The sequence below is a fragment of the Canis aureus genome, chromosome 28, assembly GCF_053574225.1.
Source record: "Canis aureus isolate CA01 chromosome 28, VMU_Caureus_v.1.0, whole genome shotgun sequence".
NCBI classification, from domain to species: Eukaryota; Metazoa; Chordata; class Mammalia; order Carnivora; family Canidae; genus Canis; species Canis aureus.
The window spans coordinates 26,529,673-26,547,033 of record NC_135638.1 but is presented as its reverse complement, the minus strand read 5'-3'; the positions used below and the strand labels follow the sequence as shown (position 1 = coordinate 26,547,033).

General features: G+C 37.7%; 1 protein-coding gene and 1 pseudogene across 4 annotated transcripts in view; one reads left to right on the top strand and one right to left on the bottom strand.

Moving 5' to 3' along the window:
• Nucleotides 1–17,361, top strand: part of MTFR1 (mitochondrial fission regulator 1) — a 75,766-nt gene that overhangs the window by 11,765 nt on the left and 46,640 nt on the right. Inside the window, exon 1 of one of the 4 annotated variants that reach the window (XM_077876757.1) lies at nucleotides 10,267–10,329. The exons of 2 other annotated variants lie outside the window; for them this stretch is intronic. The gene's annotated coding sequence lies outside the window, so the exon portion shown is untranslated. Of the gene's footprint in view, nucleotides 1–10,266; nucleotides 10,339–17,361 lie in introns of those variants that run through there. One more of the 4 variants, XM_077876756.1, reaches the window with a different exon arrangement.
• LOC144300217 (large ribosomal subunit protein uL22 pseudogene) lies at nucleotides 5,869–6,688 on the bottom strand (annotated as a pseudogene).

Genomic DNA, 17,361 nt, shown 5'->3' with positions numbered 1-17,361 from the left:
TCTATTGAGCTATAAATCCATAATGAAAAGAAAAACCCTGTAACTTATGAGTACAGTGATAAGATAGGTATTTTTGTTTCTTTCAAACAGTAAAAGGTTTGGGGGGGGGGGTGTGGATCCCTGGGTGGCTCAGCGGTTTGGCGCCTGCCTTTAGCCCATGGCGTGATGATGGAGTCCCACATCCGGCTCCCTGCATGGAGCCTGGTTCTCCCTCTGCCTGTGTCTCTGCCTCTCTCTGAATAAATAAAATCTTAAAACAAAACAAAAAAGCAGTAAAAGGTTAATGCAATTGAGTTTTAAGTTGAAATCTTAAGTTGAATTTAAGTATGTAAATGTAGATCAATAAATACAAGTGTTTACAATTTCAGTAGAATAGGACCAGTTAAAGGGGAAAGGAAACCAGAGGAAATATACATCAAATAATCTCTATTTCCTTTGGCACTCATCAGCTATTTATATTGAGTACTTTAAACTATATGCCTTATCTTCTCAATCTTATACGATTTCTAAACCAAAATCTACATCCAAATAGTGTTAGAGGAGTCAGGAACTAGAAAGACAGCTGGGCTTTTCAGAGCACAGTAGGAAAGACCAGTTAAATTGGAGTTTAGGATTACTACTAAAGGGATTAATTCACAAGTCTAAAGTAAAGTTAGACTCACATGTGACTTTTGGCACTTTGAGTGCCAAGTTTAAGGAGTTTGAACTTAAGCAAAACAGTGACTCACTGATTGCAACCATCTCATAGGGAGAGTGAGCTGGGCATTATCAAAGATGGCTTCACCTGAAATGTGAAAAGATTAGTAACTTGACATGGAGGATATATAGGAAATAGATGTAACTGTTGAATTTACGAATATAAGGCAAGGAATAGAGAAAAAAGCCTGAAAAAGGGGATGAACAGATGGCATGATTCTGAAGTGCTGGTAAACTTTAGTTTCCCTACGGTTTTTTTTGTTTTGTTTTTTGTTTTTTTTTGTTTTTTTTTTTTGTTTTTAAAAGTAGGCTCCACACCTAGCATGGAGCCCAGTGTGGGGCTTACCTTCCTGACCCTGAGATTGACTTGGGCTGAGATCAAGAGTTGGACTCTTAACCAACGGAGCCACACAGGCGCCCCAACAAGTTTATTTTCTTAGGCAGATTTTTTAGACTGTTGAAAAGGAAACTTAGGATCTCATAAAGAGGATTTCCATAAAAGTTACATTTTACATATATATCATGCTTAATGATGAAATATTTCCCCTGTGGGTTAAGAAATAAGACAAAAATGACTGGTATCAACGCTTCTACTGAACAGTTCATTATAGCCAGGGAAAAGACAAAGAAGATATAAAAATTGGAAACATGACATGGTAGTCATAAAAATTTGAAAATACACTTTAACAGAACTAATTAGTACTTATTGCAAATTAGATAGCAAAATTATACAAACCATAAAACTTAGTAGCTTTAAAAAACTCCTAATAATTAAATAGTTGCAAAACCTTTACAAGGAAAACTACAAAGTGTGATAAAAATTAAAGTAGATTTAAATAAATTGGGGATTGGGATGCTTGGGTGGCTCGGCAGTTGAGTATCTGCCTTCAGTTCAGGGTGTGATCCAGGTCTTGGGATCGAGTCCTGTATTGGACTCCCTTCAGGGAGCCTGCTTCTCCCTCTGCCTCTCTTGTCTCTCATGAATAAATAAATAAATCTTAAGAAATATATAAATTGGGGGTTATAGAATTTTAGTAAATTGGGAATTTGAATATTATTACTGTGTCAGTTCTCCCCATATTGATCTGTAAATTTACTGTGATTCTCATTAAATTTGACTAGGTCTTGGTTTTGTGGCAATTGAGAGATGATTCTATAATGAACATAAAAAATATTTAAGACCAAAAAGCAAGAATGATAGAAGAACAAAGTCAGAGTTTTAAAGCACTGAATATCAAAACTTAGCAAAGCTGTGATAGTTAAAACAGCGGTACAAAGAAAAGTATCTGGGGACACCTGGGTAGCTCAGCAGTTGAGCATCTGCCTTTGGCTTAGGGCGAGATCCCGGAGTCCCGGGATCATGTCCCACATCGGGCTTCCTTCATGAAGTCTGCTTCCCCCTCTGCCTATGTCTCTGCCTCTCTCTCTGTCTCATGGATAAATAAATAAATAAAATCCTAAAAAAAAATTAGGCTCAGATGGCCCTCCAGTAAACTGCTGAGACAGCTGAGCATATAGAAAACATAGAAAATTAGCTTCATGCTAATCGTAAAAATGAATTTGTGGTATATCTAGAGATAAATGTACAATGTGAAAACTTTCTGAAAAACATATAGGAGAATATCTGCACGATCACTGTTATAGGCAGATACTGCTTTGTTAAGGACACAAAATACGCTGGCCAAAAAAGAAAAATAAACTGGTTTAACTACACTAAAACTCAGAACTTTGAAATTTTTATTTTATTTTTTGTAAAAGAACTTTGAAATTTTTAGAAAAAAGTAGATTAATTTAAAATATTCTCAGTTTCAAAACTTTTAGCTAAGGTACTAATTTATTTTAAAACATCATTGTTATTTTTTTAAGATCTTATTTTTAAGTAATCTTACACCCAATGTAGGGCTCAAACTTCTTTTTTTTTTTTTTTTTAAGATTTTATTTATTTATTCATGAGAGACACAGGAAGAGAGAGAGAGAGAGAGGCAGAGACACAGGCAGAGGGAGAAGCAGGCTCCATGCAGGTAGCCGGACGTGGGACTCGATCCCGGGTCTCCAGGATCACACCCTGGGTTGAAGATGGCACTAAACTGCTGAGCCACCCAGGCTGCCCCAAGTTTTTTTTTTTTTTTTTTTTTTTTTTTTTTTTAATTGAAGTGTAGTTGACACACAATGTTACTTTAGTTTCAGTTGTACAGCTAGTGATTCCACAAGTCTCTTCTGCTAGGCTCACAGGCGTAGCTACTATGTGTTACCATACAACATTATTATAATACCATTAAATATCTTCTCTGTGCTATAGCTTTCATCCCCTGTAGCTTATTCCATAATTGGAAGCCTATGCCTCCCACTCTTCTTCACCCATTTTTTTTCCATCCCCCCCCCCTACCCATCTGGGAACCACCAGTGTATTCTCTGTATTTACAGGTCTAAATTGTGGTTTTCTTTTCTTAGGGTAAATACCCAGAAGTGGAATTACTGTATTGTATGGTATTTATATTTTAACTTTTTTTTTTTTAAGACCTTCCCTACTATTTTCCACAATGGCTGTACCAATTTACATTCCCACCAGTAGTGCGTGTGGTTCCTTTTTCTTGACATTCTTGCCAACATTTTTTTGTTTTTGAAGATTTATTTATTTGAGAGAAAGAGAAACAGACTCCCCACTGATCCAGGGAGCCTGATGCATGGCTCAATACCTGATTGAGATCAGGGATTATCCTGAGAGCATAACCTGAGCCACCTCAGCCACCCAGGTGGCCCACTTACTGTTCCTGTCTTCTTGGTACTAGACATTTTGACTGGTGTAAGGGGATAACTGTTACTTTGATTTGCACTTCCCTGATGGTTAGTGATGTTGAGCATCTTTTCATGTGTCTGTTGGTTAACACCATGACGTCTTTGGAAAATGTATATTCAAGTCCTTTCTCGATTTTTAATTGGATTGTTTGGGAGTTTTTTGGTGTGGGGTTGTATGTATATATTTTGGACATTAACCCCTTATCTGATATATCACTTGTGGATATCTTCTCCCATTCAGTAGGTTGCCTTTGATAGTTTATTTTGCTGTGCAAAAGCTTTTCAGTTTGATGTAGTTCCAGTTAATTTTTGCTTTTGTTGCCCTTGCCTGAGGAAATAGATACAAAAAAAATATTTCTAAGACTGATGTCCAAGAGTTTACTACCTGTGTTTATTTTAGTTTTATGGTTTCAGGTCTTATATTTAAGTCTTATTTTCAGTTTGTATATGGTATAAGAAAATGATCCAGTTTCATTCTTTTGCATGTAGCTGTCCAGTTTTCCCAAAAGCATTTATTGAAGAGACTGTTCCTCATTTTCTTGCCTCCTTTGTTAAAGATTGACTACCTACATGTGGGCTTTTTTCTCAATCTGTATTCTGTTCCATTGATCTTTGTGTCTTTTTTATGCCAACACCATCTGTTTTGATTTCTGTAGCTTTGTAATATATTTTGAAATCTGAAAGCATGAAATCTCCAGCTTTGTTCTTCTTAAGATTGCTTTGTAGCCAATTTTTGTAGATCGTTTGTGCTTCTATACAAATTTTAGGATTATTTGTTCTAGTTCTGTGAAAAATGCTATTGAAATTTTGATAGAGATTGCATTCTATCTGTAGATTGCTTTGAGTGATAGGGACATTTTAACAATACTAATTTCTCTAACCCATGAGCATAGTATATCTTTCCATTTTTTTCTGTCATCAGTTTCTTCTGTCAACATCTTACCGTTTTTAGAGCAAAAGGCTTTTACGCCTTGGTTAAATTTATTTGTAGGTATTTTCTTTTTAATGGAATTGTAAATGCAATTCCTTTTTCCTTAAGATTTTTATTTATTTTTCATGAGAGAGACAGAGAGGCAGAGACATAGGTAGAAGAGAGATAGGCTCCCTGTGGGGAGCCTGATGCAGAACTTGATCCCAGGACTTCGGGATCACGCCCTGAGCCAAAGGCAGACGCTCAATCATTGAGCCACCCAGGTGCCCCAAAACCCAACAGATATTAATTTTGTATCCTATATCTTTTCTGAATTTGTTTATTAGTTGTAACAGTTTTTGGTGGAGCCTTTAGGAGGTTCATGTAGTATCATGTCATCTATAAATAGTCACAATTTTTTATTTATCAATTTGGATGTCTGATAGCTGTGGCTAGGATTTGCAGTATTGTGTTTAGTAAGAGAGGCAAGAGTAGGCATCTTTGTTTTGTTCTTCATATTAGAGAAAAAGTTTTCAGCTTTTCACTGTTGAGTTCAAGATGGTAGCTGTGCGTTTGTCATATATGACTTTTATTATATTGAGATACATTCCCTCTATATCCACTTTGTTGAGGTTCTTTTTTTTTAATCATGTTGAATCTTGTCAGATGGTTTGTCTGCATCTATTGAGATGATCATGTGATTTTTATCTTTTTGTTTTATCTTTTTATCTTTTTTATCTTTTTGTTAATGTGATGTAATGCATTGATTTGCAGATGTTGAACTGAAATAATTTTGGTAATTTTCTGGTTGTTTTTCTTGTTCTTTTTGCCTTTCTTTTTCTCTTACCCTTCTCCCTTATTTAATGACTTTTAGTATTTTTTTCTTCTGAATGGGATCTTATTTATTCCCAGTGATTGATCACAGTCACATAAAACCAGTGCTCCTTACACTCCTTCATGTCCATCACCCAGTTACCTCATCCCCTCAATCCCCTCCCCTCCAACAATGCTCAGTTTGTTTCCTGTGATTAAGAGTCTCTTAGGGGTTTTTTTTTTAAAGATTGATTATGTATGTATGTATGTATGTATGTATGTGAGAGAGAGAGAGAGAGGCAGAGACACAGGAGGAGGGAGAAGCAGGCTCCATGCCAGGAGCGTGACATGGGACTCAATCCTGGGACTCCAGGATCGCGCCCTGGGCCAGAGGCAGGCGCTAAACCGCTGAGCCACTCAGGCATCCCCCCTTAGGTTTTTTATCCCTCTTTGATTTTGTGTTTGTTTTTCTTTCCCCTCCCTTCCCCTATGATCTTGTTTTGTTTCTTAAATTCCACATATGAATAAGATCATGTAATTGTCTTTCTTTGATTGACTTATTTATTAGCCTAGCATAATACCCTCTAGTTCTATCCACATCCTTGCAAATAGCAATATTTAAAAAAAAATTTTTTTTGAATGGCTGAGTAGTATTCTTTTTTTTTTAATTTTTATTTGCATTTATTCTATGCAGAATTTACTCCCGGGCCATAAGTTTTTGTTTCTTCAGTTTCTTCTGGGATATCTTGTTCTTCTGTGCAACCTCCTCTTCTGGTTTAGGAACAATCTCTTTTTCATTTTTTTTTGTTTTTTTGTTTTTTATTTATTTTTTATTTTTTATTTTATTTTTTTTTTCCTGCTCTTTTTCAGTAAGAATCATCTCGAAGTGGCAGGGAGAGCTCATGTATGGATTAATCCGGCCATGAGCCCTGTAGGTTCTATGTCACATCTTGGGGGCTTTATTCATCTGGATGTGCTCAATGACCAGAGAATCTACATCTAAACCCTTAAGTTCAGCATTACTCTCCGCATTTTTAAGCATGTGCAGTAAAAATTCAGCAATCTTCTTGGGCCACCGACCCTGTGTCCAGCCCCACTGCTTGGCCTGAGCACACCTACTAACTCCACCATTGTAACGACGGAATGGCACGCACTGCTTCTGCAAAGTGACATCTTTCAGATACTTGGTGGCTTTTCGAATATGTATACCCTTGATGGCCTGGGCAGTGTGTTCTTAAAGTGAACACGAAGATTTGAACCTCTCGACTTGCATGATTTTATAGGGTTTTCTGGGTCCAGCGAGTAGCGAACCATCTCCAAACCTCAGGCCGCTCGGGGGAAGAGCCTGAGTAGTATTCTATAATATATATACACACTACGTCTTTATCCATTAGTCTGTCGATGGACATCTGGGCACCTTGCATAGTTTGGTTATTGTGAACATTGCTGCTATAAACCATTGGGGTGCATGTGCCCCTTTGGATCACTACATTTGAATCTTTGGGGTAGATATGAGGTAGTGCAATTGCTGGATCATAGTGTAGCTCTATTTTCAGCATTTTGAGGAACCTCTATACTGTTTCCAGAGTGGCTGTACCAGCTTGCATTTCCACTAACAATATAAAAGAGTTCTCTTCTTTCTGCATCCTCGGCACATCTGTTATTTCCTGACTTGCTAATTTTAACCATTCTGACTGGTGTGAGGTGGTATCTCACTATGGTTTTGATTTGTATTTCCAGGATCACAAATGATGTGTGGAGCATTTTATCATATGTCTGTTGGCCATTTGTATGTTTTCTTTGGAGAAATATCTGTTCATGTCTTCTGCCCATTTCTTGGTTGGATTATTTGTTCTTTGGGTGTTGAGTAGATCTTGGATACTAGCCCTTTACCTAATAAGGCAGTTGCAAAGATCTTCCATTCGGTCACTTGTATTCTGGTTTTGTCTACTGTTTCCTTTGCTATGCAAAAGCTTTTTATCTTGATGAAATTTCAGTAGTTCATTTTTGCCTTTGTTTCCCTTGCCTTTGGAGACCAGTCTAACAAGAAGTTGCTGCTTCCAAGGTCACAGAGGCTGCTCCCTGTGTTCTCTAGAATTTTGATGGATTCCTGTCTCACATTTAGGGCTTTCATCCATTTTGAGTCTTCTTGTATATGGTGTGAGGAAATTGTCCAGTTTCATTCTTCAGGATGTGGCTGTCCAATTTTCCCAACACCATTTGTTGAAGAGACTGTCTTTTCCATTGGATATTCTTTCCTGCTTTGTCAAAGATTAGATGACCATAGAGTTGAGGGTCCATTTCTGTGTTCTCTATTATTTTCCATTGATCTATGTGTTGGTTTTTGTGCCAGTACCATACTGTCTTGATGATTACAGCTTTGTAATAGAGCTTTAAGTCCAGAATTTTGATGCCACCAGCTTTGATTTTCTTTTTCAGCATTCCTTTGGCTGGGATCCAGGGTCTTTTCTGGTTCCATACAAATTTTAGGATTATTTGTCCCAGCTCTGTGAAATAAATTGATGGTAGCTTGATAGGGATTGCATTGAATGTATAGTTTGCTCTAGGTAGCATAGACATTTTAACAATATTGTTCTTCCAGTCTATGAGCATGGAACATTTTTCCATTTCTTTGTGCCTACCTCACTTTCCTTTGTGAGTGTTCTGTAGTTACCTGAATACAGATTCTTTGCCTCTTTAGTTAGGTTTATTCTTAGGTATCTTATGGTTTTGGGTGCAGTTGTAAATGGGATTGGCTCCTTAATTTCTCTTTCTTCTGTCTCATTATTAGCTTATAGAAATGGAACTGCTTTCTGTGCATTGACTTTTATATTCTGCTGAATTGCTTTGCTGAATTGGTGTATAAATTCTAGCAATGGAGTCTTGGGTTTTTCACATAGATTATCATGTCATCTGCAGAGAATGACAGTTTGACTTCTTTACCTATTCGGATGCCTTTTACTTCTTTTTGTTGTCTGATTCCTGAGGCTAGGACTTCTAGTACTGTGTTGAACAGCAGTGGTGAGAATGGACATCCCTGCCACGTTCCTGACCTTACGGGGAAAGCTCTCAGTTTTTCCCCATTGCTAATGATATTTGCTGTGGGCTTTTCACATGTGGCTTTTATGATATTGAGGTATGTTCCCTCTATCCCTATACTGTGAAAAGTTTTATCAAGAAAGTATGCTGTACTTTGTCAAATACTTTTTCTGTATCTATCAAGAGGATCATATGGTCCTTGTCCTTTTTTTTTTTTTTTTTTTTTTAATTAATGTAGCCTATCACATTGATTTTTGCTGATACTGAATCACTGTTGCAGCCCTGGAATAAATCCCACTTAGTTGTGGTGAATAATCCTTTAATGTACCGTTGGATCCTATTGGCTAGTATCTATGTGGGAATTTTGGCATCCGTGTTTACCAGGGATATTGGTCTGTAATGCTCATTTTTGGTGATGTTTTTATCTGGTATTGGGATCAAGGTAATGCTGGCCTTATAGGAGGAGTTTGAAAGATTTCTTTCCATTTACTGTTTTTTTGAAACCGCTTCAGAAGAATAGGTATTAGTTCTCCTTTAAATTTTTGGTAGAATTCCCTGGGAAGCCATCTGGCCCTGGACTGTTGTTTGTTGGGAGATTTTTGATTACTGTTTCAATTTCCTTCCTGGTTATGGGTCTGTTCAGATTTTTCTATTTCTTCCTGTTTCAGATTTGGTAGTTTATATATCTATAGGAATTTATTTATTTCTTCCAGGTTGTATAATTTGTTGGCATACAGTTACTGATAATATGGTCTTAAAATTGTTTGTATTTCTTTGGTGTTGGTTGTGATCTCTTTCAGTCATGATTTTATTTGGGGCCTTTTTCTGTTTAATAAATCTGGCCAGGGGTTTATTGATCTTATTAATTCTTTCAGAGAACCAGCTTCTGGTTTTGTTAATGTGTTCTATTCTTTTGGTTTCTATTTCGTTGATTTCTGCTCTAATCTCTATTAATTCTCTTCTGGATTTAGGCTTTATTTAGGTAAATGTAAAGCCTACATTACCTTACCTAATGTAAGGTTAGGATGTATATTTGATGCCTTCCTTGATTCTTGAGAAAGGCTGTATTACTATATACTTTCCTCTTAGGACCACCTTCGCTACATCCCAGAGGTTTGGGTAGTTATGCTTTCATTTTCCTTTGTTTCCATGAATTTTTTGAATTCTTCTTTAATTTCTTTGTTGACTCATTCATTCTTTTTTTAAAAGATTTTATTTATTCATGAGAGAGACAGAGAGAGGCAGAGACACAGGCAGAGAGAGAAGCAGGCTCCACATAGGGAGCCCGATGTGGGACTCGATCCCAGGACCCCAGGATCATGCCCTGAGCTAAAGGCAGACACCCAACCTCTGAGCCACCCAAGCATCCCTCATTCATTCTTTAGAAGGATACTCTTTCACCTCCATGTATTTGAGTTCTTTCCAAAATTTTTTAAAAATTTATTTATTTATTCATGAGAGACACACACACACAGAGAGGCAGAGACACAGGCAGAGGGAGAAGCAGGCTCCATGCAGGGAGCCCGATGCTGGACTCGATCCCCGGTCTCCAGGATCAGGCCCTGGGCTGAAGGCGGTGCTAAATCACTGAGCTACCTGGGCTGCCTCCCTTTCCAAATTTTATCTTGTGATTGAGTTCCAGTTTCAAAACATTGTGGTCTGAAAATATGCAGGGAATGATCCCAGTCTTTTGGTATTGATTGAAACCTGATTTTTTTTTTTTTTTAAGATTTTATTTATTTATTCATGAGAGACAGAGAGGAAGAGACAGAGGGAGAAGCAGGCTCCATGCAGGGAGCCTGATGTGGGACTTGATCCCAGGATCCCAGGATGATGCCCTGGGCAGAAGGCAGGCGCTAAACCACTGAGCCATCCAGGTGTCTCAAAACCTGATTTCTGAACCAGTGTGTGGTCTGTTCTGGAGAATGTTCCATGTGCACTTGAGAAGAATGTATATTCTGTTGCTTTAGGATGGAATGCTCTGAATATTCTATGAAGTCCATCTGGTCCATTGTGTCATTCAAAGCCTTTCTTGTTCTGCTTAGATGATCTGCTTAGATGATCTGTCCATTGCAGTGAGTGAGGTGTTAAAATCTTCTAGTATTCTTATATTATTATCAATATGTTTCTTTAATTTTGTTATTAATTGGTTTATATAATTGGCTGCTCCCATGTTAGGGGCATAAATATTTAGAAATGTTAGATCTTCTCATTGACTAGACCTTTTAATTAATTAATAAGTTTAATTAATATAGTGTCCTTCCTCATCTCTTATTACAGTCTTTGGTTTAAAATCTAACTTGTCCATGGGCAGCCTGGGTGGCTCAGCGGTTTAGCGCCTGCCTTCTGCCCAGGAAGTGATGACCTGAGGTCGAGTCACAAGTTGGGTTCCCTGCATGGAAACTGGAAACTGCTTCTCCCTCTGCCTATGTCTCTGCCTCTCTCTCTCTCTCTCTCTCTCTCTCTCTCATGAATAAAAAAAAAAAAAATCTGATTTGTCTGGCATAAGGATTGCTATCCCAATTTTCTTTTGATGTCCATTAGCATGACAAATGGTTTCTGCCCCCTCTCTTTCAATCTGGAGATGTCTTTCCTCTAAAAGGAGTCTCTTAAAATAAATAAAAATAAAAATAAAATGAGTCTCTTGCAGACAGCATATAGATGGGTCTTGCTTTTTATCCAGTCTGATACTGTGTGTCTGTCTCTTGATTGGGGCATTTAGCCCATTTACATTCAGAGTAACTATTGAAAGATGAATTTAGTGCTATTGTATTACCTATCAAGTCACTGTTTCTGTATATTGTCTCTGTTCCTTTCTGGTCTATGTTACTTTGGGGTTCTCTTCGCTTAAAGATTCCCTTTTAATATTTATTGCAGGGCTGGTTTAGTGATCACAAATTCTTTTGGTTTCTGTTTGTCCTGGAAGCTTTTTATTTCTCTTTGTATTTTGAATGAGATCTTAGCTGGATAAAGTATTCTTGGCTGCATATTCTCATTTAGCACCCTAAATATATCATGCCAGTTCTTTCTAGCCTGCCAGGTCTCTGTGGATAGGTCTGCTGCCAGTCTGATGTTTCTACCCTTTTAGGTTATGGACCTCTTGTCCCCAGGCTACTTAGGATTTTCTCTTTGTCTCTGGGATTTGCAAGCTTCATTATTACATGTCAAGGTGTTGACCTATATTTGTTTATTTTGAAAGGGGGTTCTCTCTACCTCCTGGAGGCATTAAAGTGCCTCCTTTCTTCCCCAGATTAGGGAGGTTCCTTGCAGTAATTTGTTTCAATATACCTTCTGCCTTCACCCCTTGCAAAATTTTCTTCTGGTATCCCGGTTCTAATATTGTTTCGCTTTATGATATCACTTATTTGTTTAATTCTCTTGTGATCTAGTTGTTTATCTTTTTCTCAGCTTCTTTGTTCTTTATCATTTTGTCTTCTATATCTCTAATTCTCTCTTCTGCTTCATTTATCCTAGCACTTAATGCTCTGTTTTTATTGCATCTCACTAATAACCTTTTTTATTTTGTTTTGATTAGAGTTTAGTTCTTTTATTTCTCTAGAAGGGGATTCTCTGGTATCTTCCATGCTCTTTTCAAGCCCAGCTAGTATCTTTGTAATCGGTATTCTGAACTCTGACATCTTACTCATATCCATACTGATTAGGTCCCTGGCAGTCAGTACTGCCTCTTGTTCTCTTTTTTGAAGTGTTTTTCCTGTCTTGTCATTCTGTCTAGAGAATGATAGATGAACAAGAGAACAAAATACTAAAATGGCAACAATGACCACAGAGAAATAAATGCCAAACAAGTCAGGAGAGGCCAGAAATCTAAAAGAAAATGGAAATTAAAAATAAAAAGAATATAATGAACAAAACAAGCAGTACATTATATTCTGGGTGTAATTGGTCTGTTTGTAAATGAAACTACATCGCAAAATTGTAAAGAAAAAAACATACAAAGACTATTAATACATTGAAAGGATAGAATGTGACTGTGAAGATGAAAATTTTAAAAAGATTTAAAAATAATCAGATGGAGAGAACAGCAATACATTAGATTTGTGTATTTGTGTATTTTGTTTTTTTATTAGAAGAAACCACATCCCAAAATTGTAAAGAAAGAAAAACATATATATATATACAAAAATAAATACAATGAAAGGATAGAATGTAAACGTAAAGATGAAAATTGCAAATTTAAAAAGTCGCTAAAATAAGAAATTGACTAAAAAGGAAAGAAAAAAGTTAAAATTGAAAGACAAAGAATCTTTGAGGAAAAAAACCTATGAATTCTATATACTGTTTTCCCCTAATATTGGAGTTTTGCAGTTCTGTGTGATTGATAATCGTGGTCTTAGCCATATGTTCTTGCTGATCTTCTGGGGAGGGCACTGTTGTGCTGATGCTCAGATGTCTATCCCACACAGAACTTAGCCAGGGGGACAGGCAGCTTGAGTTTCTCTATGTGGCTTTTGTTCCCTCAAGGCTTTCTGTGCTGTTTTAGAGGGTGTGAATGAAAATGGTGGCCCCCCAGTCTCCAGCCCCGGATCCGATAGCTCCTGCCCTCCATTCCTCAGTGTGCCCTCTGGGTAAAGCAGTCAGTTATTCCTGTCTCACTGGTCTCTGTCCATCCTCTCTGCTCAGTCTGTGACCCAGCATTTCTATCTCAGACACTCGACCCCGCTTTGATCTCCAAACCCTGCAGACTCCCGAGCAGGCACCAGTGCCACTCTTCCCAAATGAGGGAGGGCAGTCTCACCGAGGTTCTGCCTCTTGGTGAGCACCTGTTCAGAGAATGGTTTCCTAACTGTGCCTTGGTTGCGGTTTATGGCAACCCCAAGCTGAAAGCCCACTCCTGGGCTCTCTGATTGCAGCCTGCTTCTGGTAACTCTGCTGTACTCAGGTGCCTTTTTCTTTCTGTGACCCTGGGGATCCTGACACCACACTGTCCTACCTATGATTCCATCCCGCTTAGCCACCTGAGCTGCAGGCAGTATTCCTTACCAGGGATACTGAATTTGCAGGCTTCTGAATTTGTGCTCCGCTGCGATATCACTTACCCTGAGTCAGCTTACAGAGGCTCCCTCCCCACCACAGTTTATCTTCTAATATATCACCTTGGATCACTTCTCCACAACTTGTACCTTGCAAAAAATGGTCAATTTTTTATTTGTAGAATTGCAGCAATTCTTAGATTGCCGGTTAAATTCTCAGGTGTTGGGCAGCCCAGGTGGCTCAGGGGTTTAGCGCCGCCTTCAGTCCAGGGCATGATCCCTGGAGTCCCATGTCTGGTTCCCTGCATGGAGCCTGCTTCTCCCTCTGCCTGTGTCTCTGCCTCCCTCTCTCTGTGTCTCATGAGTAAATAAAATCTTTAAAAAAAAAAAAAAATTCTCAGATGTTAAGAATGATAGCTATCTAGTTGAATTCCTCGACCAGACAAAACTAAGGTCTCCTACCTCTCTGCCATCTTAGAGGATCTCCAATTTTGCTTGGTATTATGTGTAGATTCTTTTCTCTTCATTTTATGCATATCTATTTTAGGTTTTGGCTTTGTGGTTACCATAAGGTTCATATATAACACTGCATAGAATTTTGTTAGTCCCTACTACTTTTTTTCTTTTAAGATTTTATTTATTCATGAGAGACAGAGAGGAGAGAGGCAGAGACACAGGCAGAGGGAGAAGCCGGCTCCATGCCGGGAGCCCGATGTGGAACTCGATCCTGGGACCCCAGGATCACTCCCTGGGCCGAAGGCAGGTGCTAAACCGCTGAGCCACCCAGGTGTCCCAGTCACCTACTTCAAACACATTACTACCTATCACTTCCTCCCACATTTTTTATTTTTAATGTTCTATTTTACATTTAAAAAATTTTGTCTTTTATTACTATATATACCATTTTTATTTTTTCCTTTAATCTTCACACTAGCTTTATATGTGGTTCATTATCTATGTTTGCTGTACATTTGCTTTTTTTTTTTTTTTTAAGATTTTATTTATCTATTCATGAGAGACACACAGAGAGAGGCAGAGACACAGGCAGAGGGAGAAGCAGGCTCCATGCAGGGAACCCGATGTGGGACTCGATCCCAGGTCTCCAGGATGACGCCCCAGGCTGCAGGTGGCGCCAAAGCGTTGCACCACCAGGACTGCCCCTGTACATTTGCTTTTATCAGCAAGATTTTTTTTTTAAATTTTCTTTTAGTTATGGACCTTTCTGTTCCTCTTAAAGAAGTCCCTTTGACATTTCTTGTGAGGCTAATTTAGTGATCATGAACTTAACTATTTTCTTTTTTAATTTTTTTTTTTTTTTTTTTTTTTTTTTTAGTATATATATTTTAGTAATCTCTACAACCAGCATAGGGGTTGAACTCAAGAGCCTGAGATCAAGAGTTGGTGCTGTTCTGACTAAGCCAGCTGGCTGTTTTCTGGACTTCTTTAACTTTGGAAACTTATCTCTTCTTCAGTTCTGTATGATAGCCTTGTCAGGTAGTTTTCTTGATTGTAGGTTTTTTCCTTTCAGTACTTTGAAAATATCATGTCACTTTTTTTCTGGCCTAAAACATTTCTGCTGAAAAACTGGCTGTTTCATGGATGTTTCCTTGCTGTTTTTAAGGGTTATCTTTAATTTTTGACGTTTTAATTATTAAACATCTTGACGTGGACCTCTTTAGGTTTATCTTGTTTGGGACTGCCTTTGCTTCCCGGACCTGGATATGTGTTTCATTCTCCAGGTTAGGGAAGTTTCAGGTATTTTTTCTTCGGATAAGTTTTCAGCTTCTCTCTCTCTCCTTCTTCATCTGTTTAATGTCTGCTTAGTCTTTCAAGATATGCATCAGGTAACTTTGTGTATTTAAAGAACTCTCTTTTGTTAGATGTGTTGGTTGGTTTCTTTTCCATTTTCTTAAACTATTATAATACTTAAGACAGCCCTTTTTTTTAAAAAAAGATTTTATTTATTCATGAGAATACACAGGAGAGAGAGAGAGAGAGAGAGGTAGAGACACAGGCAGAGGGAGAAGCAGGCTCCATGCAGGGAGCCGGATGTTGGACTTGATCCTGGATCTCCAGGATCACGCCCTGGGCTGTAGGCGGCACTAAACCGCTGAGCCATTGGGGCTGCCCAAGACAGCTTTTCAATTCGGATTTTTGTCAGCATCAGATTATTTCTAGCAAATTTCTAGAAGTGAAGTTGCTAATATATACATATTGCCAGGTTGCCCATCAGAAATATCGGGCAACCCATGCCTCTACCAATACTGAGTTGTCCCCGTTTTTTAAATAAAATTTATTTTTATTAGAGAGTGCATGCGAAGAAGGGAAAATGGGGGGAGGCGGGGAGAGAATATCTCAGGTGGACTATCTGTTGAGCATGGAGCCTAAATCAAGAGTCTTGGCGCTTAACCAGCTGAGCCATCCAGGCACCCGGGGTTGTCCCCTTTTTTATCTTTGCCAATTTGATAGCTGAAAAGGGATGACAGTTTTAGTTAACATTTACTTGATTACTAGTGAGATCATTAAAACATTTTTTCTTACAAATCTGCTCATGTCACTTTCTGTTTTTCTATTGGGCTCTGATCTTTTATTTGATAGCACTTTATATTCATTAGGGATTGTAATCATTTGTTATATATAAGTTGCAGCTAGGTTTCTTAATTACTTAAATGATGCAGAATGGATAATAAAATGAAATATTTATGTCAGCTGGGAGAATACTCAGGGCTGTAGTTTTAGGGACCAGCACAGGCCACTTCTGAAACAATCCCTTAAATTTATGATACTGTAGTTGTTGCTTACCATTTATCAGATCAATTTATACAACTAGTTTTGACTAGTGTGAGTTAGTGGTGAATTAAAATGCAAATTTAAATAGGGAAGTTAAGGGAAGCCTGGGTGGCTCAGTGGTTGATCCTGTCTGCCTTTGGCTCAGGACGTAACTCTGGAAGGCGTGATCCTGGGTTTCCGGGATTGAGTCCTGCATCATGCTTCCCACAGGAAGCCTGCCTCTCTGTGTCTCTCGTGAATAAATAAAAACAATCTTTAAAAATAAATAAGGAAGTTAAATTAAGTCTCCATGACTTAAAAAAAATGCGTCATGATAGATTTGATATATATGTATATTAATATGCAATACCCTGTGATAAAATTATTTAACCTTCAAGAAAGTTGATTAGTGACTTTTTGAAATGGAATTCTTATATGGTGGTAAGTATCGATTTTACATATAGTGTGTATTGATGAGTGGGCTACTGTGCTAGAGATATAATTTTAGGTGGAAGGGAATCAACTTGATATTTATTTTAGCAAGATATCTCTTTATCTCAATCTCTTTGGGCTGCGATAGGGAGTGTGGCCTATAATAAAATTTTTTAAAGTGAATTGAGAAAAACATCCAGAAATAACAGGCACCAATTACATAGATTTTATTGCTTGGGCCAAAGTTAAATTATTTTTTTAAAGTTAATTGACTTAGGGACGCCTGGGTGGCTCAGCAGTTGAGCGTCTGTCTTCGGCTCAGGGCATGATCCTGGAGTCCCAGGCTCTCTGCAGGGAGCCTGCTTCTCCCTCTGCCTGTGTCTCTGCTTCTCTCTGTGTGTATCTCATAAATAAATAAAATCTTAAAAAAAAATTAATTGACTTAAGATAATACCTGTTTTTGCTACTATTCCTATGCTTTTCTCTTTTTTTTTTTAAGATTTTATTTTTTTAAGATTTTATTTTTAAGTAATTAGTAATCATTATACCCACCATGGGGCTGGAATCTACAACCCTGAGATTGAGTTGCATGATTTAATGACTAAGCCAGCCAGGCGCACTTCTGTGCTCTATTTTTTTTTTAAATAGAATCACAAAAATATTGGAATCACATATATATGTTTGCAACTTTTTTCACTTATCTTTATTATGAATACTATCTGTGTATAACTTTTTGTTTTAATGCTCATAAACTTAGAATGGATATTTTGAATTTATTTTAATTGTTTTTCTATTGATGGACATTTAGTTTGCTTCTGAAATTTTCTTTTTATGCTAATGCTCAGTAAATACCTTTCCTAGCTACCAAAAACTATTTATTACAAAGGTATAATTGAGTCTTGCCACAAAGGCAAT